This window comes from Chrysemys picta, chromosome 4 (genome assembly GCF_011386835.1).
Source record: "Chrysemys picta bellii isolate R12L10 chromosome 4, ASM1138683v2, whole genome shotgun sequence".
In the NCBI taxonomy this organism is placed as follows: Eukaryota; Metazoa; Chordata; order Testudines; family Emydidae; genus Chrysemys; species Chrysemys picta.
Window position 1 is genome coordinate 101,286,968 of NC_088794.1, and position 24,572 is coordinate 101,311,539.

At 38.3% G+C, this 24,572-nt stretch overlaps 1 long non-coding RNA gene across 1 annotated transcript; it reads right to left on the reverse strand.

Annotated features, from left to right (window-relative positions):
* Nucleotides 1–15,693: 15,693 nt before the first annotated feature.
* Nucleotides 15,694–24,320, reverse strand: LOC135982746 (uncharacterized). The gene is made up of 3 exons (XR_010600293.1): nucleotides 24,155–24,320; nucleotides 23,746–23,891; nucleotides 15,694–16,652 (listed from the first exon to the last, which is right to left on the reverse strand). It is a non-coding gene; the product is annotated as an uncharacterized LOC135982746 (long non-coding RNA).
* Nucleotides 24,321–24,572: the final 252 nt, after the last annotated feature.

The following is a 24,572-nucleotide window of genomic DNA, read 5'->3' on the forward strand; positions in this document are numbered from 1 at the left end:
TCAATCACAGAATACAGTGGGCTAGATTCTCTGCTGCATCCAGATTCTGCTGGACACACCGGAGGGTGCATATCAGGGAGCTTGTTAGAGGTCCCTGCTTCTCAGCCTAGCCTCAGGCACAGGCTAGAAGAACACGCTAAGGATTGCTCCAAAATGCACCTTTATGCAATCCTCTCTTCTTCTCCACCTTCAACATACCCCCTGCAACTGGGATTGCAGGGAGGAAACCTTCAGAGCCAGCAGGGGACTCTCCAGCTTGAGATGTGTGACCAGCCTTTATTTTCTTTGCAAGCAGACAACCTGTCTGGTGTATTTATAACTAAGTGCTCTGATACTGCTCCATGATGTGGCCATAGCCCAAGTTGCTTAGACACATTCTCCCAAAAGTCCACCTGGCTGTAGGAGCTCTGGTTTCCTAGTTAGACCCTTTGTGGACCACGTGCCAGGCCAAGCAAGGAACACAAGCTTAGCAAAGGAATTTCTTATACACACACACTTTACTCTTTTAAAAACACAAGAGTGTTACAGAACTATGGAAAACAACAAACTGCTGAACACAATCCTCATGATCTGATCTCACCAGTCCTGTAGGCCTACATTTGATATGAGTCCTTAGGCCATGCAGCTATTCCAGCCTGCTTAGCCTGGTCTCCCTGTTTCTGGCATTGGTCAGCCTCTCTTGCTTAGAGAAGCACCCCTTTTAAAAACTGACTATGTCCCCAGGTGCTGCAAGCTGGGAGGAGGTGCAAGCTCCAGCCATACTCCAGCCCTGTCTGCTTCTGTGTAGAAAGATGTTCAAAGTCAATGGTCCTACTGATAAAAAACCCATTGTTCCTGTAGGAAACGGTTCCCTCGATTGCTCTCTCACAGCTTTTCAGACATAGTCTTTCCATTAAGTGTGAAGCCTCTGCTACAAGATGTATGCTATAATTCTCAATGATGGTTACAATCACAAATGACATTTACAATACAAAATGGAATTCAAATTTGACATAGATATATCCCCAAACTGTCATAGGGTGGTGCCGAGGTATTTTTTCCCTTTCTTTTCTCAGCTGGCTTATCTTTGTTACAAGGACAAGCATCAGCTTTGCAGGTCACTGTTATTTACAAATTACCTGTGGCTGATGAAGTGACAAGAGGGGAGGTGGAAAACTCAGTCTATGTCGGAGTGATTACAGAAAAGAAACTGATGGGTTTTCATGCTGTGGCACTGAATACTGCAAAAAATATCCACCAATATTAGTTCAGATTTTTAAATGAATTCACTTGAATATATTAATAGATGCATAGATTTTAAGGCACAAAGGGGCCATTAAGATTATCTAGTCTCACCCCTCTATACAGCAAAGGCCAGAGATTATCACCCAGTGATTCTAGTAACAAGCCCAACAATTTATCGTTGAAGTAGAAAAAATCTTTTAGAAACATGTCCGTTTTTGAATTAAAGATTCCTGTGATGGAAAATTTACCACATTCCTTGATAATCTGTTCCAATGGTTAATTGCCTTCACTGTTAAAAATTTACATCTTATTTCCAGTTTGAACTTTGCTGACTTCAGCTTCCAGCCACTGGATCTTGTTATGCCTTTGTCTACTAGATTAAAGAGCCTTCTAGTATCAGATGTCTTCTCCCTGTGTTGGTAATTATAGACCATGATCAAGCGTTCTTTCCTCCTCTGTGTTAACTTCTGTGAATATTCCAGTGAACGAGTTTCCTGACAGGAATGTTAACTGAAACAGCAAGTTGTAAGCAAATATTGAAAAATGAAGTGAATTTCAGATTTACTGTGGCAAATATTCACACCAGAAACCTGATTCAAAGAAATACGTTCAACCAATCAAGAAACAAAATCATGCAATATGATATGGAAGATGGAAATAAAGTCTGTCTCCTTAAATAATGTTGTTTTCCCTTCCATTCTGTCTAAACATTAAGTGGTTGTTTTAGGGTTACTGGTGTGCACAGCGGCTGGCATTTATTATTATTATATTAAGAAAAAAAGCACTGAAATATTCATTTTTGTTTTGCATTAAAAATAGTAGAGAATTATATGAGTTAACAAATAGGAAAACTGTCTAGCAGAATAAATCTTAGCATTATCTATCTTCACGGTGTCTTTTTAAAATATAGTCAAATAGTTTCCATTAGGTTATCTTCTTTAAATGTATTATTGTATGTTGTGTTTGTTTTTTGTAAATGGGAAAGAAATAATTGTGCAGATTATATATAGTGGCTGTTGAGAAATTGACTGATCCAGGAGTCCTCCCGGATGGTAAATCAAAAAAGGTTTCCAGATGTGTTCTTTTTATATTATGGGATTATCCCTCCTCAGAAAAATCCTTTTCCTTTGATAAAACGGAAGTGGAAGAGCATCCAGAAAATGTAAAACAAAGAATGTTTGAGGCTGACTAAACCTTTTATTTCCAATGAATTGAAGATTTTAAAAAGTGCACAAAGATCTCTGCAATCTTGGTGGTATGAGGTTTAATTTCTCTTCAACTATTTTTAATAGACAGCATTGTTGAAGATTGATGTTTATCAGCTAATAAATTCACAAGCATGCAACTTGGCCTATTCCCATAGTAGTATAGCTTACATTTGTATGCATTCATCAGCCCTTGAGTCTTCTTGTCTGGTAACAAGGTCTAGCTTAAGATTTCCCCTTTCATACAGTGTGAGGTTCACTAAATTTTCCATCTTTTATTTATTATAGTGTCAGTCCTAGTCAGCTCACCTTGTAGTTGATATTTATTACGCTGAGTAATATGATGTCACGTTGCCTCTCCATATGGCCTTTGCTATTTCACAAAGAAAGTCAGCCCCAATCTCATCTGTATTATTATCAATGGGGGAAAAAAAGTTCTCAGGTGCCTCAAGACAAAGAGAGAGAGAGAGTTCCCACTAGGAAATGCAATATAATTCTCAAGTGTTTACCTTGAGGATTATTTTGTAGTAAATATGAACATTACCTATTCCACAGTCTGATCCAATAAGAAAGCAAAATATCCGAATACGAAACATATCTAAAATAAAAATGAATCTGTGAGTTAACTGAGGTCATGTTGGTGACAGAGCAAGTATAGTTTGAAGTATTAGTAAACTACATGCTTGATCCTGTATCCTTTTTGCTATCTAATGCTAATGAAAAACAATGAGAGTCTCTTTGTGGCAGGACTACAGAAATTTGGCCCTTCAGCTGTTAACCTAAAGGACTGTGACTATCTATGGTAATATAATGATTAATCATACTTTCTGAAAAATCAGATTTTGATTTTCTTTCGGGATATGCATTTTTCAAAGGACTTGTTTACACACAATAGTCTCTAAACTTATCCCCAGACAGGGCCTGGGCTGCTAGCAAGTAGAGGTCCATTCCAGTGATCAGCAGGAGACAGTATTCACTCTTATAAATGGACCTCTTTGAGTTTATTGTTGCACTTTGTGGACTCTGTAGCACTCCTGGAAGATTACAGAGAATGATGGATATCGTACTGAACATCAACAATGAAGATTAGGGTTCCACAGGCCTAGTACCAGAATGTCCCCTCTTAGACTATACATATTACTTATCCTATGGGTCTGCTCATCAGCTTTTCAGTCCTGCAGAATGTCTTCTTGGTGGCCCTTCTGCATTGTCCTTATGCCCAATACACCCCACGTGACTCTTGCGAGCAGGCTGTTCCAAATCACTTCCATCTGCCAGGACCTTCCCCCTCCTGCTGACATATCAGCTTCCATTCAGGAAAGACAAGAGCAACAGATTCACTCAGACAGATTAATCAGCCTGCCTACCCTCTGCTTAACTATGACTGCTCAGCTGATTCATCACATAATGTAATGTTTGTTCTTAAAAAAAATCAGTTTGGTTTTTCAATGGATCCATATTTTGACCCCAGATCAAAAATATGCAGTCAAGAAAAAAATAGTTCAAGCACTCTGCTATCCCAAAGGAAAAAATCAGCAGCTAAATGTATCCCCTTGCATTTTAATTGTTCAGGAACAATAGCTCACAAACCTTACATAAAGTAGTTAAATATGTTGAAACTGTGTCAAACAATAATAAAGTTACGGCCTGCATTGTGCACAATTGTACAATTGCATGTGTACAAGTGTGTATGTGAATACATGTTTAATTTTCATATGCAGTTACCATGATTGCATGTGCAGTTGCATCTCTGGTACATATAGATGACCTCTTAGATGTATAATTGGTCAGTTGCACATAAAATTGCTGCAGTTGTGCTTACATTTTTATTCCAATTTAGGCCTAACTGTGTGACAAATCAGAAACATGCACAACAGGCCAGGAAAAATTATTCAGTGAGGGATTCACTACTTTGTGAATAGATCGAGAACTTGAGATCAAACAGAAAAGCTATTCTGCCTAAACACAACTAGTCAAACATTGATTTAATGGGACAGCACAGGATGTAAGTCAGTGTGAGGCTGTCTGAGTCTTTTCATCTCTCAAATATGTCACAACCAGGAGCCCCTACATGCCAAGATTGCCCCCTAAAGGATTACAACTGCATGCTGTGGCACGCCCTCCTGTTCTGCATTGTGAAGCACAGTGGGGATAGCTTTTTTTCCTAGAATGTTGTGTCTCAGCAGGTAATGCCTAGCAGCCTAGAGCTCACTGACTGCAGCAGGGAGTTGAGAGAAAGCATGGAGTTTCTTGGCTCTGCAAGATAAGCCCTCCTAGCCAATACATGGGGCTTTCAGCACTGGCTACTTCATGGCTCTAACAACAGAGTCAGATACCACCTGAAGTTTTCAGTTGGGTCTAATTAGACAGACAGGTTTGTTCTCCACCCTCCTTCCATTTGCTTAGCAATTACAGTCCAATACTGCAACCTTACTGTCAATAGAGTGGGCTGAAAATTTTCTGATGAAATATTTGTCCATCAGAAAATGCTGTTTCATTGAAATTTAAACTTTCCATGGGAATGTCAATTTTGACAAAATTTCATTTTAAAAAATTGAAAAAAGCTTTTCTATAAGTTTGAAACACTCTGCTTTGTACTTATTAGAATGGGAAGTTTTGCGTTTTCATTTCAAAAATGAGTTTTTGTTTTCAAATGTATTTTATTTTATATTATAATATAACATTTCTAAAAAGATAATATTGGAATGAAATATTAACATTGTATTGAAACAGAACATTTCAACTGGCCCCACATACTTTTTTTTCCCAAAATTTTATTTGTTGGGAATTTTTTTTAAAAATTGTCCCAATCTGGAACAAAGCCAACTTTCCAAATCTTAGAATTTCCTACAAAATGGAAATTCTGAGTTTTGACCAGCTCTAGTTTCTATGTGTGTCAGTGCTACATGATTCCTCCCACACACGCAGTTTCATAGAAGCCGCCAATAAAGCACTACATGAGCCAAGGATCTCCCCCCCAAAGCCTTTGCTAGGTGAAAACATCAGGAATTCTCTCACATCCCTGATTCCTCTAGCAAGATACGGAAATAGAAAACAACTCCCAGATGATGACTTCCATAGCTTACACAGAAAATCCAGTGTAAAACCAGAGGATCCAGGAATGCAGAGGCCCTTCTGACCAGTTAGAAATACTTTCTTTCATGTCCTTCTAAAATGACAGATGGTAACTGTAAATGTTTAACTGTGAAAATAATTATCCATTGGAACAATTTACCAAGGGTCATGGTAGATTCTCCATCACTGACCATTTTTAAATCAAGATTGGATGTTTTTCTGAAAGTTATGCTGTAGGAATTATTTTGGGGCATTCTTTGACCTATGTGATACAGGAGGTCAGACTGTGATCACAGTGCTCCCTTCTGGCCTCGGAATCTATGAATTGTGAGACTTATCTCGCAGACAGGAAATTAGCAGGTAAATCAAATGAATATGTTTAGTAATAGTAAGAGCTGTGAACTCAACTATCTTGGTGTAAGGATAGATAAAAGAAAGATGAAGGGAACTGTGTAGCACTCTTCCACTAAATGTACTTTTTGGCCAGATCCTCAACTTTACTCCACACCCTCTGCACCAGTCTGACATCTAGCTTGACCCTTCTTCTCTCTTTCATGCACTGGATAATATATGAAAAATATCAGCAGAATCAGTCTCCTTCCCTTTCAGTCCCAGATACCTGCCACTTTGACCTGTACAGTAGCTGTGGAACACATTGATTTCTCATCCTCTTTTCTTTCAAGATGGACAATGGCCTAGGTCAGGAAGAACTGAGGAAAACCAGCAATGACAGTTCTGGAAATTTAACCATGGGAAATTTAACATCTTGATAGTTCTCATGAAGACTTAAGCCAGATCTGTTCAATAAACCACCTGTAGTATTTTTAAAATTGGTTTGTATGTCACCCAATATTTTAAGTCCAATTCCTGGTTCCTTTGTGTTATATTATTGGGTGTTTTTCTGTTTCTTCAACATTTAAAGAAATAATAATATAAACCCTTTAAAGTTCATCCAAAGACCACTTACTTTGACATGTGGCATTCATGTTTTATGAATAATTTCCAATGCATTTCCTGTTTTTCTGATTAAATCTGTGCCAGAAACATTTTGGGAGAGTAAAGTACTGTGGGCATTTGACAGTAATCCATATTTTTGAACATAATTGTTACCATAGATCAGATAGCCTTGAAATGCAGGTAACTTTCATTACCCATGAATAAGTTCTCTTTGGTTGATGTTCCATTGCTTGCACATCTCTAGTTCAAATATTGATATAATATCATCTGAAATTATGGTTCCTATTTACATTCACGCTACCAATCAAACATGGTTCCACAGACAACAGTAATTTCTGGCGTTGCCCAATTAGAGAAGAAAAAATATCTTGTTGGCTTCCACAGTAAGTGATATATGATGGGCAGCTTGAATATAACTTGCATTTTGAAGGTTTTCATGTTTTTAAAAAGTCCACAGCAACTAAATGGAGTATCAGTGAGAATGCAGCCTTTTGCATTTGAGAATTTGAGACAGAAAGTTTTAAAACATTCATTATCAGATATTACCTGGTTCTTGCTCCATCTTAAAGTGCCTCCTTAGCAGCCAGTCTCGCAGTGGTACTCTCAGAAATATTACCCATGGAAGGAACAAAGTATGGCAATTCAGAAATAACATTACAGTAATATCAAGAGGGCTTTCCATATCACTGACCAGAAATTGAGGACAAGTGACAGAAAGGGACTCCCCAGAGAATCCATCTCAGGTATTACATGAACACCAAAGTGTGCTGGTACAAGAATCTTTGGGAGGTATAATTAGTTGCAAATAGAGGATAGGCATGCTTGGTCTGTTCAATAAATCTGCTGAATATCAATGCTCAATGCTAATGCTGACCTCCCAGTGTGTTAAAGCAATACCATTAACTGACACAACTCATTTCCAGCTGAAAAATTTGTATCTGGTATTACAGAGATAATGTTTGTTTGTTTGTTTTCTTTGTGCAGTTGTGATTTGCTGTGTTTACAAACCTCACAAGACTTGGTGTATTTCTAAAAGCCCAGCTCTTTGAGACATGTAGTCACATGACAATCTTAGCTTCCATTAAAAAAAAAAGGGGGTGGGTTTCTAGCCACTTTGGTTGTGGGGAAAATCTTGAAAACATGAATCTTAAAGACTGAAAAAACAGAGGCAAATACCATGACCTGGAATTTATTATTTTTAAAAAATCTCATGATTTTAAACCATTCTTGTGATTTTTCTAGGGCTTCGTATCAAACATTTAGGGTTGGCAATACTGATGTCTACACTAGTGAGCTTACAGCAGCATATCTGTACCAATGCAGCTACACTGTTGTAAGATCACTGCTTTTTCACTCCCCTGAGCAACATAAGCTTTGCCGACATAAGTGGTAGTGTAGACATGGCCTTAGTTACACTTTTTTGTTAATGGTCATTGATGCTTCCTTTCCCTTGCACTAGCATGATGACATCACTCTCCTAAATTGCACTGGGGGAAAGAATCTCCCCCCAAGGCATCCCAGGAGGATGCTGACCACTAACAGCATCTGTGGACCTGAAATTGAACATGTGCTGGGATGCATGTGCACAAGCAGGAAGTGGTGGAGGAGGACTTGGTTTGAGCGTGTTTGGGTGTGTTGCTCTGAGGCCTGTTGAAAAGATCCTTCTAAACATCAACAAGGGAGAAATACATAATTTACACGAATTAAAAAGGTAGGCCATACAACAAAAAGTGCTATATCAGAAAACTAAATTAAAAAAAAAATCAATGTTAAAAAAATGAAGTTGACAGTGGTATTTGAATTAATCTGGGACACAAAAATTAAGTATTGGAAATATGAGTTTCTGGCAATTTCACACCATTCCAACAGATACTATTCCTAAAAAAATGTTATTTTACATAATGCTAGGATAATGGAAAGGAAATAGGGTTGCTTCTGCAAAGCAGAATGTTGCTGAATTCCTTTTGTTTCCTTGATTTAACAGGTACTAATTTTGAGGATTAATATCTACAATGGGCCCATTTATGCAGCAGCTGCATCCATACAAATCCAATTGAAGACACTACACTCTGGGCCCATTATATCTATTTTCAAATAATGCCCCCAGAGCATTCTCTAATACCTATCTCCCTATCCATTTATATTATAGGGTCTCTTATGAAGAGCTCTTAGGCCCTGATTCAGCAAAGCACTTAAGCATGTTCCTAACTTTAAGCATGTGAATAGTTCCATTAAAGGCACATGCTTAAGTGTTTTGCTGTACTAGGCCTTATCTGAGCTACATGACCACAAAGCTATGCTGAGTGGCTCTACTCTGGATACACTGTAAATGCCAATGTGAATGTACTGTTGAAACTGAGGGTATGACTACATGGGGACAGCCGGAATGTCTACACTAGAAACACTACAACTGCAGAGCTATAGTGTAGACACTTACTTCAGCAACAGAAGGGGTTCTTTCATTGTTGTAGTAAATCCACCTTTTCGAGGGGCAGTAGCTAGGTCAGGGGTCGGCAACGTTCGGCCCACGGCTCACCAGGGTAAGCACCCTAGTGGGCCGGGCCAGTTTATTTACCTGCTGACGTGGCAGGTTCGGCCGATCGCGGTCCCCACTCACCGTGGTTTGCCGTCCCGGGCCAATGGGGGTAGCGGGAAGCAGCGCGGGCCAAGGGATGTGCTGGCCGCAGTTTCCCGCCACTCCCATTGGCCCGGGATAGTGAACCGCGGCCAGTGGGGGCCACGATCGGCCGAACCTGCCATGTCAGCAGATAAATAAACTGGCCGGGCCCGCTAGGGTGCTTACCCTGGCGAGCCGTGTGCCGAACGTTGCCAACCCCTGAGCTAGGTCAATGGAAGAATTCTTCTGTCAACCTAGCAGTGTCTACACCAGGGCTTAGGCTGGCTTAATTACATCACCCAGGGTATGAAAATTTTCTCTGTAGTATAGGCCTGCCCTCAGAAAAGTTAAGCCAAGTTAAAGGTGTGCATTTTAAGGGTATTGATTAAAGCACATGAAACCCTGAGTGGATGCTGTGTTGGATCACAGAAACCCCCTTGGGAGCTGCCACCCGATGTGCAAAGACTACCCCGGCTTCTGTTTTCCCTGCCAGCTCAGGACTCCAGCACCCTGTCTTGCTGAGCCAGATACTCCTGTCTGCTCCAACACAGACCCAGGGTCTGAATCACTTGCCCCAAAGCTACAAGTTTACCTGAAAACAGCTCACAGAAGTGTGCTTGTCTTTAGCACTCAGATGCCCAACTCCCAATGGGGTCTAAACCCAGATAAATCCGTTTTACCCTGTATAAAGCTTATGCAGAGTAAACTCATAAATTGTTCGCCCTCTATAACACTGATAGAGAGATATGCACAGTTTGTTTGCTTCCCCAGGTATTAATACATACTCTGAGTAAATTAATAAATGAAAAGTGATATTATTAAATACAGAAAATAGGATTTAAGCGGTTCCAAGTAGTAACAAACAGAACAAAGTAAGTCACCAAGTAAAATAAAATAAAATGCGCAAATCTATGTCTAATCAAACTAAATACAGATAATCTCACCCTCAGAGATGCTTCAGTAAGTTTTTCTCAGGCTGGACACCTTCCAGGCCTGGGCACAATTCTTTCCCCTGGTACAGCTCTTGTTCCAGCTCAGGTGATAGCTAGGGAATTCTTCATGATGGCTCCTCTCTCCCTGTGTTCTCTTCCATCCCTTTATATATCTTTTGCATAAGGCGGGAACACTTTGTCCCTCTGGGTTTCCAACCCCCCCCTCACCAGGTTAAAGATGGATTCCAGTTCAGGTGACATGATCACATGTCACTGCAAGACTTCATTGCCCACTTGCCAGCACACACATATACAGGAAGACTAACAGATAAACACAGCCATCTGCAGACAATGGTCCTTGTTAATGGGAGTCATCAAGATTCCAAACCATCATTAATGGCCCACACTTTACATAATTACAATAGACCCTCAGAGTTATATTTCATATTTCTAGTTTTAGATACAAGAGTGGTACATTTATACAAATGGGATGATCACACTCAGTAGATTATAAGCTTTGTAATGATACCTTACAAGAGACCTTTTGCATGAAGCATATTCCAGTTACATTATATTCACTTATCATATTTTTATAAAACTATTCCAGTTACATTATATTCACTTATTATGTTTGTATAAATCCATATAGACTGCACAATGTCACAGATGCCCTAATTCAGAAATGGCTTTGGTGCTAAAGCAAACTAAGGCCACTTTAATTCTAAATGAAAACATTCACACAGGTGTTAATGCATTTTAACTAATGCCCTTAAAATTCACACCTTTAGTTAACTTTCCTGAGTGTCCTCGTGTAGACATGCCCTGAGTTCACATAACAGAGTACATCCTTCACAGAACGGATACATGAGTGATTGCAGGTTCACAGTTGATGCCACTTACTGAGATGGATATGGAGATGAAAGAACAGGAGTACTTGTGGCACCTTAGAGACTAACAAATTTATTAGAGCATAAGCTTTCGTGGACTACAGCCCACAGATGAAAGTTTCCTTACCAACTTTTTGTAAGCTCACGTTTGTAGTTCACAAATCAAAAATCCACATCACATCAGGCCTATGAAACTTTGATTTCTTTTTAATTCATTGCGTTATTCGGAATAAGACTCTCTTTTAAGGAAAGTACTACTATACTGCACTGTGTTTCTTATTGTCTGGACAAAGCACTATTAATTCCAGTGGATTCCTTTTGACATAAAAATGGATTTGCACTGAAGGGCAAACACCACCTTCATATGCATCAAGACTACATTACAATCTAATCCATCACATTATACATTTATAGGTGTCTACCATTCCTAGATTGCTGAAACATTCTGCCATTAAAAAACGTCCAGGTAAAAAGCTGGTTTAAATTTCATCAATTTTTACTTGCAGAGATGAGCATGAGCCTCAGCAGCAGCTATCCTCTTGGAACATTAATATGTAGGTAAGATATTGTGAAAATGACATGAGCAGCAGTTTCCCCTTTATCTTTTCTACAGTTCTCTGCTGCCAATTGAGCTTTAGAATCAGCAAGTTTGTAAATAATATTCAATTCTTATAAAAGTTTTCCAGTGTTTGATAATTAGTGAACAAAATCTCTATCTTAATTCCTAATGGCAGAACATGTGCATAGCTGTATTCCCAGCTGAGGCCAATGACTCAGTGGATGGTACAGAATCAGCCGCAAAGTTTCAGTGTGTATGAAAATTAGTCAGTTTTCCACGCAGTGTGGGTGGATGCATGCCCATAGCTCCAATTATTTGTTAATGGGCTTTCAATGAGTGTCTCCCACTTATCCTTTAGAAAATTAACCCTCTACTGTCTTATCATAAAAATCTGTTTTATTTATTTTTTACTAAAATGAACAGTAACAGTTGCATATAAAGAACATGCCTGATGGTGGGGCATGAACCTGAGCTTGGCTTCACAGCCTTTGCAGCTGGTTCTGCAGCAGTGTTTTCCATCTGGTATAATTAGAATTACCACCTCCTAATCTGTGAAGAAAATAGAAAGAGCAAGGAGTTTTACAATGCCAGAGACAGCATTACATAACAAGGGAGTGGGTAATATTTGAAATTAAGGTAACATACAGGCTGTTACATAAAATCTGCTGTACTATATCTGAGATATGTAAAAAAACCCACCCTTTTGTACTCCAGTTCAAAGTGGTTTGTAATAGCTTGCTATATCTTGTATGAAGATTCATGTGTGCGTGTCTTTTTCACATGCTACAATTCTTTTCCTCTGATTTGCTAGAAAAATACACTAATCAGATATTAACTATTATTATTTATTATAGAATACGAGCATGTTATCCTAAAGTTTTGCTAAGTGTGTGTCACTAAAGTCAGAGGGAATATATACTCTGAATTTTGTTGGTGCTGAATAACATCATGATGATGATAATATAAATGCCATCCACCCACATCAGAGATCTTGGGAGATCTTGATGGGACCAGCGGTGAAAGGGGGACACTCATCAAGGGACAAAAGATAGCTCTACCCCCAGCGAGTCTCTGGCACTCATTGACCAGCTGGGGGAGAGAAGGGTTCTGACTGACCAGCATGCCCCAGCTCCCAGAATTTAGTTCAGGGCAGCGGCTATGTGGAGCCTTTTTCAGCTCTGTTCCAGAAGCCCCATCCTACCCACCCAAACTAGTAATGGGATCTAGGGCTGACAGATGTTGCAGGTCTAGCCAATTGCCTATTTAGGGGATCAGGAAGGATTTTTTTTCCCCCATGGGCCACTTGGCAGATGACCAGAGAATTTGTGTGCCTCTCACAGCACCTTCAAGCCACAGTGGGTTGAGTAGGTATGCACTTAGTACCTAACTGAGATACTAGAGCGGAGTTATTTATTTGGTGCAACTTGTGGCTGGTTTCCTGTGTGGTTAGGAGAATAAATGAACAGTCCCTAGAGCTAAAAGACTTTGGTACTGCATCTTGAGTTCATGTGATAGGGTGAGAGCTTGTGGCCTTTGTGGGCTGAAGTCAGACCTTGTGATTCTCGCGGGATGAGATTCCCACCCTTTTGCACCCTCTGTTCCCCTCAGCAGGGGGGGAAGGTGTTAGCACTCAGAGAGAGCTTAGTCCTGGGGGATAGGCTGAGAAGAGCCTACCTTGCATATATGGTATGGAAGCTCTGTAACACTAGCACCAGTTATGGATTATATGATAAGGAGGCCTGTAACCCCTGCACTGGAACCAATTAAATGCCTGATATAGGAGAGTATGGGTGATGGGCTGGTAGCACCTCTCCCTGTGTTAAAGTTTAATAAAAGTTATGGCCTTCTGCTTAATTTCATGCATGCATTTGTCCTCCTTGTGCTGCTGTGTCCACATCAAATAATACTTAGTGCTCTTAGAGTGCTTTTTATCTTCAAAGTGCTATCAAAGCATTACTCATTAAGGCAATAAAAATCACAGCCTTTCCATTGCATTAACATAGAGCATCATTCTCTCCTATGTAGGAATAATGCATAGAGAGGAGAGAGTTTCATTTGTTGAAGTGTCCGAGGAATTTTTCCATTGGGGGTGTGGTTTCCTCTCTCTTCCCATTCCTTTCCCACAGAAGAAGCAAGGGATTCAGATCAGAAAACCTGCTGATCTCTGGGATCTGCAGTGAAACAGAGGCATCCATATGGAGACCCTGTGACAGCATTATGGCCTTGCAGCGCTTTTAGCTCTACAGTACCACAGCGGATAAACTTCCCCCATTGATATCCATGGAGCCCCTAACCAGTATGATGTGACAAGCCAGTGGATGTATTAAGATACTTTTTTGCTTCTTCCCACAATTTTGTGGGATAAAATTATGGGGTGAGCCTACCCAGCTCCTTCAGCAGCCCCTTCTTTCCCCCCAGCCTGCCTAGGTCCCATGCCCTCAAAGGGAGGGATAGGCCATAGAGCCTGAACTCCTCTCTACAGGTGCAAGCCCCTTCCTTTGTGTATAACTGATGTGGGTGCAAAGTGTCCATAATTCATGTGTATAATAAGGATCAATAGCCTGATAACTTAAACTTGTGCTCATTACATGAATTGTATAATGGCATAGTAAGGAAAAGGTGCAAAGAACAAAGCTGGAAAATCATGAAACTTAGAGCAAGCAACTATCGATAGGTTTTTTTTTTTAACATTAATAACTCTGTGTAAACACTTCTGACTTACAGGTATTACTGGTGTGTCTAAAATCTAAGAGAAATTGACATGAGGACAACTTATGTATTTTCAGGACATTGTGGTCCAGATCCTCATCTTGCCTAAATTGACAACTCCCTTCACCTCAATGGGGCTCTGTTAATTTATACCAGCTAGCAGCTTTTAGGAACACATTCTTCCCTTGGATATCTATTGGGAACCCTATTACAAGGAAGTCTAGGCAAGCATCTGAGAGTAGAATGTGGCTGAAAAATTGCCATATAAAAACACAGGTATGATGTGGAATAGACTCGTACAAAACAATTACCAATGTTTGCTTTTAGAGGCAGAGATGGTAGTTTTTTTGCCTTCACAGATTACTTTTCATTTTTTGAGGGGTGAAAGTGAGGAGAGAAGGAATGCCTTTTCACCCATTCATTTTGAAATATGTGATTTTTCACCAACCATAAGAGTTTTCTCATAGAGATCCAGTGTTGAGCTCATCTTACCTTTCTTTTTAGCAGTTAGTATTAGAAAGCAGCATTTTGTAGGGTGAAGTTGGATCTGGCAGCACATATTTCTGATTTGGGGCTCATTCGTGCCACACTGAAATCAATGACAAACTTCCACTGACTTCTTTAGAGCACAATCATATCCATACTTTGCATTTACTGGAACAAATTCTGTGCAGCTATAAATGGGTGCAGCTCTAGTCAGGGTTGTCAACTCTCATGATTTTGTCATGAGTCTCATGATAATTATTGTTTTCCTTAAAGCCCCAGCTCCTGGAGTCAAGTGGAGATGTGATGATTTCAGTCTTCATTCTTAAAGAAAAAGTAAGTTTCTAGCCCATGTGGCTGTGGAGAAAACTTCAAAATGTGATCCCAATACACTCTTAAGGCTCAAAAAGTAAGGCAAATAAAAATACCACCAAATCTATTATTTTTACATAATCTCATGATTTTAAAGCCAAACTCATGATTTTTGATGAGCCTGACTCATGATTTTTTAACATTTGAGGTTGGCAATACTGCTATTTACCCCTAACTGAAACTCCATCTGTGCAAACTGTGGCTTTTCTTATTTATATTGGGGATTTGCATGCTTCTATGTTCCATCAGTTTAGGTGGGAAACTCAAATCAGGCTGCATGAATATCCCATTCTAATCATTGCAAGATGATGAGTCTTTGCAGCATTTACCCGTGGGTACAGTGGAGGGTGGTAAGGAAAGATGAGAGAAGGGAGAGTGGAATATGTAATGTGATGCTCTTTGAAAATAATTCAGAAAGACAGAGAACTTGTGAAACCCACCTGTTCCTGGGCAACAGGGAATGTGATGGAAAATATGTGTAATGAGATGTGGAAACAATACAAGCAACAAAATTATTTTTGTCTGTACTTTATTTTGGACAGAAGTTATGAAAGAGAATCCAGTTACTGCGACAACACAGTATATTATATGTAGATTATACCAAATTACTGCAAACTATTGAAAGAGGCACTGTAACAAGGAGCTTTTCAGTGCTCTCCAGTGTATATTGGATTTCATTGTGTCATATAACCCAGCATAACCTGATGGTAATTTTTAAATAGTCCTTTTGGAGTAGGTAGTAGTAGCAGACAGCAATAGGATTTTAAACACCTGACATCATTGACTGGAGGCAGTTGGAAAAGAATTTTCAGAGAAAGACTGTGTCCAGCTTTAGATGTGTACATCTTGGAGCTCATTAATTTCTGCTCAAGTTGCAACCTTAAAAGGTATAAACTTGTACTAAGCAGAAAGAATTCTGTTCAGCACACCCCGCCAAAATACAACAGACTGAACAGGAAAGCACCAAGATTTTTTAGATGCATAATGTTCTTAGAAATGGCCCATGCTGTGCTAATAAAACTATTATGACTGGAAGCTTTTGCAGTGGAAACTGACAGATGAAGGAGAGTTAAGTACGTTTTCAGACAAGCTACTACAGTAAATCATTAAAGCACACAAACAATCATCCTTCATCAGTCTGCAATTTGTTTTATCGCAATTGCAAATCGAAAACAATGTAAACAAACAAATCGACAACTAATGAACATTCCCCCACTGCTCACTGTAAATAGATCTACAACTTTAGAAGAACACTTTATCCAACACATTGTCAACTCAATGTAAACACATCTACAACTCATAATGAGTTACTCAGTATGTTGTCACCTCATTGCAATTAAAGTTGAATGCTAACTGTACTGTATTTTCCTGCACTGAATTAGTTTAGAACTTGGAAGAAAATGCCAAGAAGAATTAGTCAAATAAGTTTTAGGGTTTTTTAAAAAATATTCTTTATGTAATTCTGAGTTTCTCTCACTATTCTTATGTAAAAATCTTCTTATGTTTATCCCTTTTGCTCTATATCTTACGTTTTTCATGGAGTTAAGTTTCCCCATTTACATTCAGAAAATAGTTCCAGTGAATAGCGGTGTCCCCCATGGATCTGTGCTGTTCAATATATTCATAAGCGATCTGAAAAAAGGGGTAAATAGTGAGATGGAAAAATTTGTGGATGATAGAAAATTACTTATCATAGTTAAGTCTAAAGCAGACTGCAAAGAGCTACAAAGGGATCTCACAAAACTGAGTAAAGAGGCAAAAAATGGCAGATTGAAATTCAGTGCTGATTAATGCACATTGAAAAACGTAATACTTACTATACATACAAAATGATGGGGTCTAAATTAGGAAAAAATTCCTAACTGTCAGGGTGGTTAAACACTGGAATAAATTGCCTAGGGAGGTTGTGGAATCTCTATCTCTGGAGATATTTAAGAGTAGGTTAGATAAATGTCTATCAGGGATGGTCTTCTAGACAGTATTTGGTCCTGCCATGAGGGCAGGGGACTGGACTCGATGACCTCTCGAGGTCCCTTCCAGTCCTAGAATCTATGAATCTATGAATAAATTAGCTGTTACCACTTAAGAAAAAGATCTTGGAGTCATTGTGGCTAGTTTTCTGAAAACATCTGCTCAATGTGCAGCAGTACTCAAAAAAGGGAATAGAATGTTAGGAACCATTAAGAAAGGGATAGATAATGAGACAGAAAATATAATAATTCCACTATATGTAAATCCACAGTATGCCCATACATTGAATACTGTGTGCAGTTCCGGTTTCTCCATTTAAAAAAAGATAGATTAGAATTGGAAAAGATACAGAGAAGGGCAACAAAAATAATTAGTGGGGAGGAACAGCTTCCAAATGAGAAGAGATTAAAAAGGCTGGGACTGTTCAGCTTGGAAAAGAGATGACAAGAGGGAGGGGATCTGATAGAGTTCTATACAATCATGACTGGTGTGGAGAAAATAAATAAGGAAGTTTTATCTACCCCTTCCCATAACACAAGAACCAGGGGGTCACCCAATGAAATTAATAGGCAGTAAGCTGAAAACAAACAAAAGGAAATACAACTTCACACAACGCACAGCCAATCTGTGGAACTTGTTGCCATGGGATGTTGTGAAGGCCAAAACTGTAACTGGGTCCAAAAAAAGAATTAGATAAGTTCATGGAGGACAAGTCCATCACTGGCTGTTAGCCAAGATGGTCAGGGACACAACGCTATGCTTGGGGTGTCCTAAGCCTCTAACTACCAGAAGGCTGAGACTGGATGACAGGGCCTAGATCACTCAATAATCACCCTGTTCATTCTTTCTGAAGCACCTGGCATTGGCCACCATCGGAAGACAGGATACTGGGCTAGATGGACCATTGGTCTGATGCAGTATGACTGTTCTTATGAAGAAGCTTCTTGTATGATTTCTTTTTTAAATGTGCAAAATATGTGTTGAGTGGTTGTAAAACCCCCAGGGTTCCCTGTAATTAGTCTGTACAAACTACATTTGACTGTCTTACCTTCTAAATTTTGTGGGCTACTTGAACACCTATTTTCTATTTTATTTTTAAAGCACAGTATTTGGGGATAGAAGAAAAATAAAAGTATGATTGTTTATGAATGAACCTCAAATACTTCATTTAAAAAAATGTTATAATTTCAGTAGTGAGTAAATTTTGCCATTCTATATTTTTTTAGATTTCAGGACATTATTTCAGTTGCAATTAGCCATTTTTTATTACCCAGCTTGCCCCCACTGACTTCAATAGGGTCACCATGTATTTTCCATATTCTATTTAGTAATGCAAGGATTTGAACAATCTAAATAAAATCATAATATTGACTTCATGGTCTAGTAGTTAGAACAATGGCTTTGGAGGACGGAATTAGTAGGTGGATGAGATCTAATCCAGTGTGGGTTGCTTTTGACTTGAGTCAAGTCATTTCACTAATTTGCTCATAGCTGTAAAATGGAAGTAAAAAACACTTATATATATATATATATATATTTATCCCTAATCAGCTTTGATATAGCATATATATATATGTATATATATATATACATATATATATATGCTATATCAAAGCTGATTAGGGATAAATAACAAAAGCAGAAAATTTCACTTTCACTTCTATTCAAAGCATTGAAACCAAAGCCGAAAATTGCAGCACTACACATAATAACTAAACCTCTTGTTATGTGTTGCTGTATTAAATATAAAACATTTTCATTTCCTTTGTATAGGAAATTCAATAGGACCTGAAAAAGGGGTCAACCAAGTACTGTGACTCCCAGTATAAAATGTGAGTGGTGCTAATATTCCTTTTTCAACTCTCATGTGGCTGCATATAACCAAACAGGTAAAATATAGCTTTCATAAAACTGGAGGTTTGGTGGAGAATTAGCATGAGAGTTCTGCAAGCAACTTGCTAACAGAAGGTTGGGCAGGAACGCAGATTTATGCTATGAAATTTAAATGGTTTTCTCTTGAGGGTGTCTTGAAAATATCATTGCATGTGGTCATGTTGGTTTACTGGCACATTTTCCCAGGATTGTTTTCAAATCAGTGGAGTTAAAAAGGAGGCTGTTGCTTTAAGAAACTCATAACTACAAGGGCATTAGGAAAGTACATAAAAATGCATATTATAAATAGAGCAAATGGAAACTTAAAACATTCAACCATATCCATGTTTGGAGTAAAAAATATTTAAACTAATATTTTTGGGGGGGGAGGCGGGCAAGGTTAGAGCTGGGTGACGAGTGTGTTCTTGTTTGCTTGCTTGTTGATTGTTGGGGGTTTTGTGTGTGGCTGGGTTTTTTTTTATAATGTAAAATACAATTTTATCTCACTAGGCTTCTAAAATGTCAACAACAACGTTAGGGGTTTTTAAGGATTAAGGTTTCTATTAAAATGTAAGTTTACATAGTTTTTTGCCCATAGATCTGAACTTCAAATTGAATTCAGATACAGGTATTTTAGTAGTCAAACAAGGTTATTCATGGTATGCTTAGTACAATTTTAGTAACTCAGAAACAAGAGGTCACAGATTGAAGTTAAGGAGGGAACTTAAGCCTATAAGCAATTCAAGCAGAATTTAATTACACAAAGGGTGGGTGAATATAGAACACATTGCTGAAGGCAGCAATAGATGCAAAAATTGTAAATTAGTTCAAGAAAGAGCTCATAGAAAGGAAATCAAAAAGTAAAACAAATCAACCCATTTAAAAAAAAAATCTCAGGGTTAACTGGGGCAGACCACAATGGATTGTACAGTCAAACCCTTATCCTTTAAATGTCCCTGTGTTTCTCAACGAAGAAACTAAATAGTTATTCCATTGACTTCTATAAAGGGTGCACGTCTATCTTAAATGCATGAGTATGTTCTTTGTGCTTTGCCTCTGCTTACTCTATTTTGTTGTGTTTCTTTTTATCTTAAACTCCGAGCCTGATTCTCATTTACACTAAGTGTATGTCTACATCGCAAATGAAGGTATGATTTCAGCACAGGTAGACATTTCCATGCTAGCTTTAATTGAGATAGTGTGGATAACAATAGCAGTGAAGATGCAGTAGCATGGACCCCAACATGGGCCAGCAACCCAAGTACATATCCCAAATCCCTGGTAGAATCTTTTTTTTCTTTTTTTTCTTTTCTTTTTTTTGAAGGACAAAATACCACATAGAAAACACATAAAGACAATAAAAGTTCCTACATGCTTACTAATAAACATACCAGAAATCACCCCTCAGTCTTTTGGGCCCTAGTAGGTCACAGCCATTCCAACTCTTCAATAGAATTAGGGTCTCCTGTTAGGCAAAATGTCCTGTCCGATTGCTCACGCAAAATGAAGGCCCTGAGTCTGTTTAAACTCCGCGTTTATATATCCCAAGTTCTTTCTTTTTTTCTCCTAGTTTCTGGAAAATCCAGTTTGAACCTCGGTATGTAAATCATAAATTGAATACAATGATCCCCAAATATATGACATGAATTGCAATATCTGTCATCCTGAGCATTTCTGAAAACCAGACTCTTAAAGGCCAAATTTTTTGATTAGATACATGCCTACAGCACATCTAAAATCAGTGAAGCCAAATTTGACATTCGGACCAACCCTACTGAAAAAGGGAATGTTGTCCTAACAGATATCAATTGTAGAAGTTAAATGTAATTGCCCTTGTTTATTGATTTTGATAACTATTTATTATTATTGTTTGATATATAGCAGTGATTTCAGTTTGTTGAAAAAAATAGTCAGCACCCTTTGTTTGTCTACTTCCATTAATTCTTCAAAATGGAGGACCTTGAGAAGACATTTAATAGATTTAAACCAATATCTGATTGGCATTATAGTTAGAGTTGCAGACTAGATTTTAACTGAATGTATATGGCAGCCCTGTGTTATGCCTATCAATGGTTTCTTTCAAGCAAAAAGAGATAAAGGATTGAGTAAAAAAACCCAGAAGAATAACTAAAAGTGAAAAAATCTGCTGATGCAGCTCTATATGAGGAATTGCATTGCTTATTTTTAGATTTATGCGTGGAAGACAAAGAAATCTATATGAGATCCTGCCTGTATATTTCCTCCCAGCCCCTTTTTAAAAAAATGTATTAAATGTAATCACTTTTACATTATTCTACAAAAACACTTTTTCATTCTTTCCTATTGATTTACAGCTTCACACTTTCCTCATCCTTGTCAAAACTCCATGCACACATCCTAAGCTAGGGAACAGAAATCAGTATTGTCTTATTTTGAGTGCCATTGCTTTGCGATCTTAAATGGTCCCTAAACCCTTTTGTCAATATTTATTGATGGGATCCACAGGCACTCTGAGTGATCCCACTCTTGAGGGACATAAACCAATGGCAAGTTGGGCAAGGAGGAGGAAGGGGGTCATGCTCTAGGCCAGAGCTGGTGAGGCTCAGAAAGCTGAGGAGCCATTGACAAAATGTCAAACATTTCAAATCTTTGATTAGCTCTCTGGCTAATGCCATGCTAAGCAGAAACATTACTCTACCCCCGAAGCAGAAGCAGACACACACGTGCACACACACACACACATACACAAATAGTCTTCAGGGAAATTAAGCAATGCCAATGAAACAGTGTACTGAGAAAGTTCTTGGATAAATTAACAGTGCAATTACATTACATGACATGCCACAAGATGGATGAGGAAAACTTGGCCGGTATTATGTTCTGTTTTCAAATTGCAATTTATTTGAGGGTTTTAATGGATGCCTTATTAAAACATCTCAACATTGGTCAGGTTTCAGCATATGTCACAGTAGCCCATGATTGATGACACCCTCTGCTGCTTCTCTTGCACATTTGCAGGGAATTTAAGCAAAGAAGGAATGAACAGAACCCCAGATTTGTATTGATCGTGTGAAGGTGCACTGCCTGAGAGCACAGTCTAATAACATTCTCTTAGCTGAACTGCTTCACATGAAGGCATTTATTACAAGAACTAAAATGTTATATTGCTCAGAATAAAAGAACATTGTATAAACAAAAAAAAGAGTAAGCAATGAGTAAAGGAGAAAGGGGAGAGAAAGAGAGTAAAAAAGGAAGGAAATACAAAAATATATAATTGAGCAATTCAACACTATTATCCCTCAGGAGCCACATTTCAGATAGGGAAAAGAATGATAAATTTAACTATGCTATGGCTTTTTGTTTTGTTTCCATAAAAAGAGATTTTTTGAGAGAAAGCTGAAGAGAATTATTTATTTTTTTCCAATCTCAGTTAGAATCCTGTACATATATTGATAGCAATGAGAATGGAGGTCAGTGCTAAACACAATTAGGATTTCTAACCTCAGAATGCATAGCTTGGCATTAATCACTTGACCATCCAATGTCTTTCTTCATCACTTTAAGTACTATATTCTGTAGTTAATTGATCTGACTGTCACCCATTTGATAGGCGAAAAGCATTTGTACCTAACCAGTGTAAATCTCAAAATATATCTTCTCCCCTCCCCTTCTCCCCGCCCCCTCCCACCCTTATATGGCAGCTTTGGTAGCTTTGAATTAGATCCCCATAATAAAGAAACGTTGCCCATTGTGCAGTGAAATTTGTAAGCTTTTTGGTTGAGTTCAGGAAATTTCCATAAACTCAAGCTGCAAATGTACTGTTGACTTTTATCTCCCCAAACAAATCCACATCAGAAGTACTTCATCACATCAACATTTGGTTAACTGATGTATCTTTTTTTCATTGCAAATGGAATCAAGCTGAAGGTAAAATGAGATAATCAACTACAGATGAGCTAGAGTTAGAAATATCCCTTGCACCTAGGTAACTCAGAAAACACAATTCTGATAGGCAACTGATTACAAAAAAAAAAAAAAAAAAAAAAAAAACCCTCACCCCAAAACCCAAAACAAAAACAAACAGGTTGGGTGTTAGGGTCTGATTCTGCAAGGTGCTGAGTTCTCTCAGTTCCTATTGACTAAAACTAATGTAGTGTACTTTGACTTCCTGTTAACTTGCAGGAGGTAGTCAGCACCATACAGGATCCATCCTCCAGTGCATCAAAAATACTCCCCAAATATCTATGTTTGGGATTTGCTAAGTCCTACCTCACCACCCCTCATCACTGTCTCTGGCCTGTTTGTGACTGATACCATTTCAGGTTCAATTCCAAGGCTCAAAGATTGACCTGCCCTGCTCATCATTATCTGAGCTGCTAATTTTATTAGTCTGTTAGCACCCTGGGCTGCATGGCAGAAAGGGACACTATAAACGTGTAGTTTGATTATATTGGAATCATTCAGCATTGCAGACTTTGCAAGTGAAAGTGCAACACTCCCACCTGCCCTTCTGAAATAGAAAAGAAGAAGCAGTAAAAAAAAAAGAAAAAAAGGTTGGGATGAGCAGAAGAAGGATAAATAGGGATGAAAAATTCAGATCAGTTGGGTCTGAATGAAATCTTTTATAAACTCTCTGAGGTCAGAACATGCTTTGTTTGCCTGTAAACCTCTCTACAGAGGCATAGTACTGTAGAAGTAATACATAAGTAACTTTATTAAGAAATAATATTAATAACAAATGCTGTTTGGAAAGCTTTTAAAATAACTAATTAAGTAAAAATCCAGCTTTTACACTGGGAATTACTGAGAATGCTGAATACACTTTCTGAAGAGAATTGATTTAATATGCTGGATTATGTAGCATGCACATGTAACCAGAACTATATAGAGATTTTAGGCTTACAGTTTTTGCCATAGTAGCTTTGGTTGGGTGGCAATCTTTAGAGATGCTGTTATGTTTTGACTTTTTCTCTTTAGTGTCCCTACTTCTTGCTCCCATGATTTCACCATCTCTCTGGCTCTGTTGTAAGGTCTCTCTTCATTAGATCCCTTTTAGGAAACAAAATAAAAAAAAATTAAAACACACATTTATATTTAAAAACAAACTTCTTTTAAAAACTATATTGTTTCTTTCTTTACACCCAGGATTTAATGACTGTTTCCTCCTTCAATGTATTTGACTACTGTAAGGCTGATTTTAGGCATCTTTCCTTTGCCCTCCCTTCTCTCCCCACAGCTTTTACTTCCTAAGTAAAAACAAATTAGTTTGGACTAGTAAAAGGAAGAAAACCTGGTTTTTAATTTTTTGTTACATTTATGTGCTGTACTCGCTATCATTATTGATGCCACAGTCCAAATGCCAGGTTTATTGTCAGAGAAGCACTAAAATGGCTGCCTTTATGTTGCAGACATTTTATAGCACAGGAGAAATGGTTTCTGAAGCAAGGGAACTCATGCACTTAAACAGGAAGGCTTAAGCCTTGTAATAAGTCCCCTGTGACCATTTCAGATGGGTACGCAAATCACCTGAACCAGCCACAGCCAGGTAGCCTAGCCAATCACATAACCTACTGTGACCCTTTAAACATTTCTTTAATCAGGACTGCTGGTTTCATTTTTTCTACCTGATATAGTCTAATGTCAACTATATTTTTGTGCATAAAACATCATAAGGATTAGATGTTAATAAACACTATTTCATTAATAAGAATTGCATATCTCATATTGCAA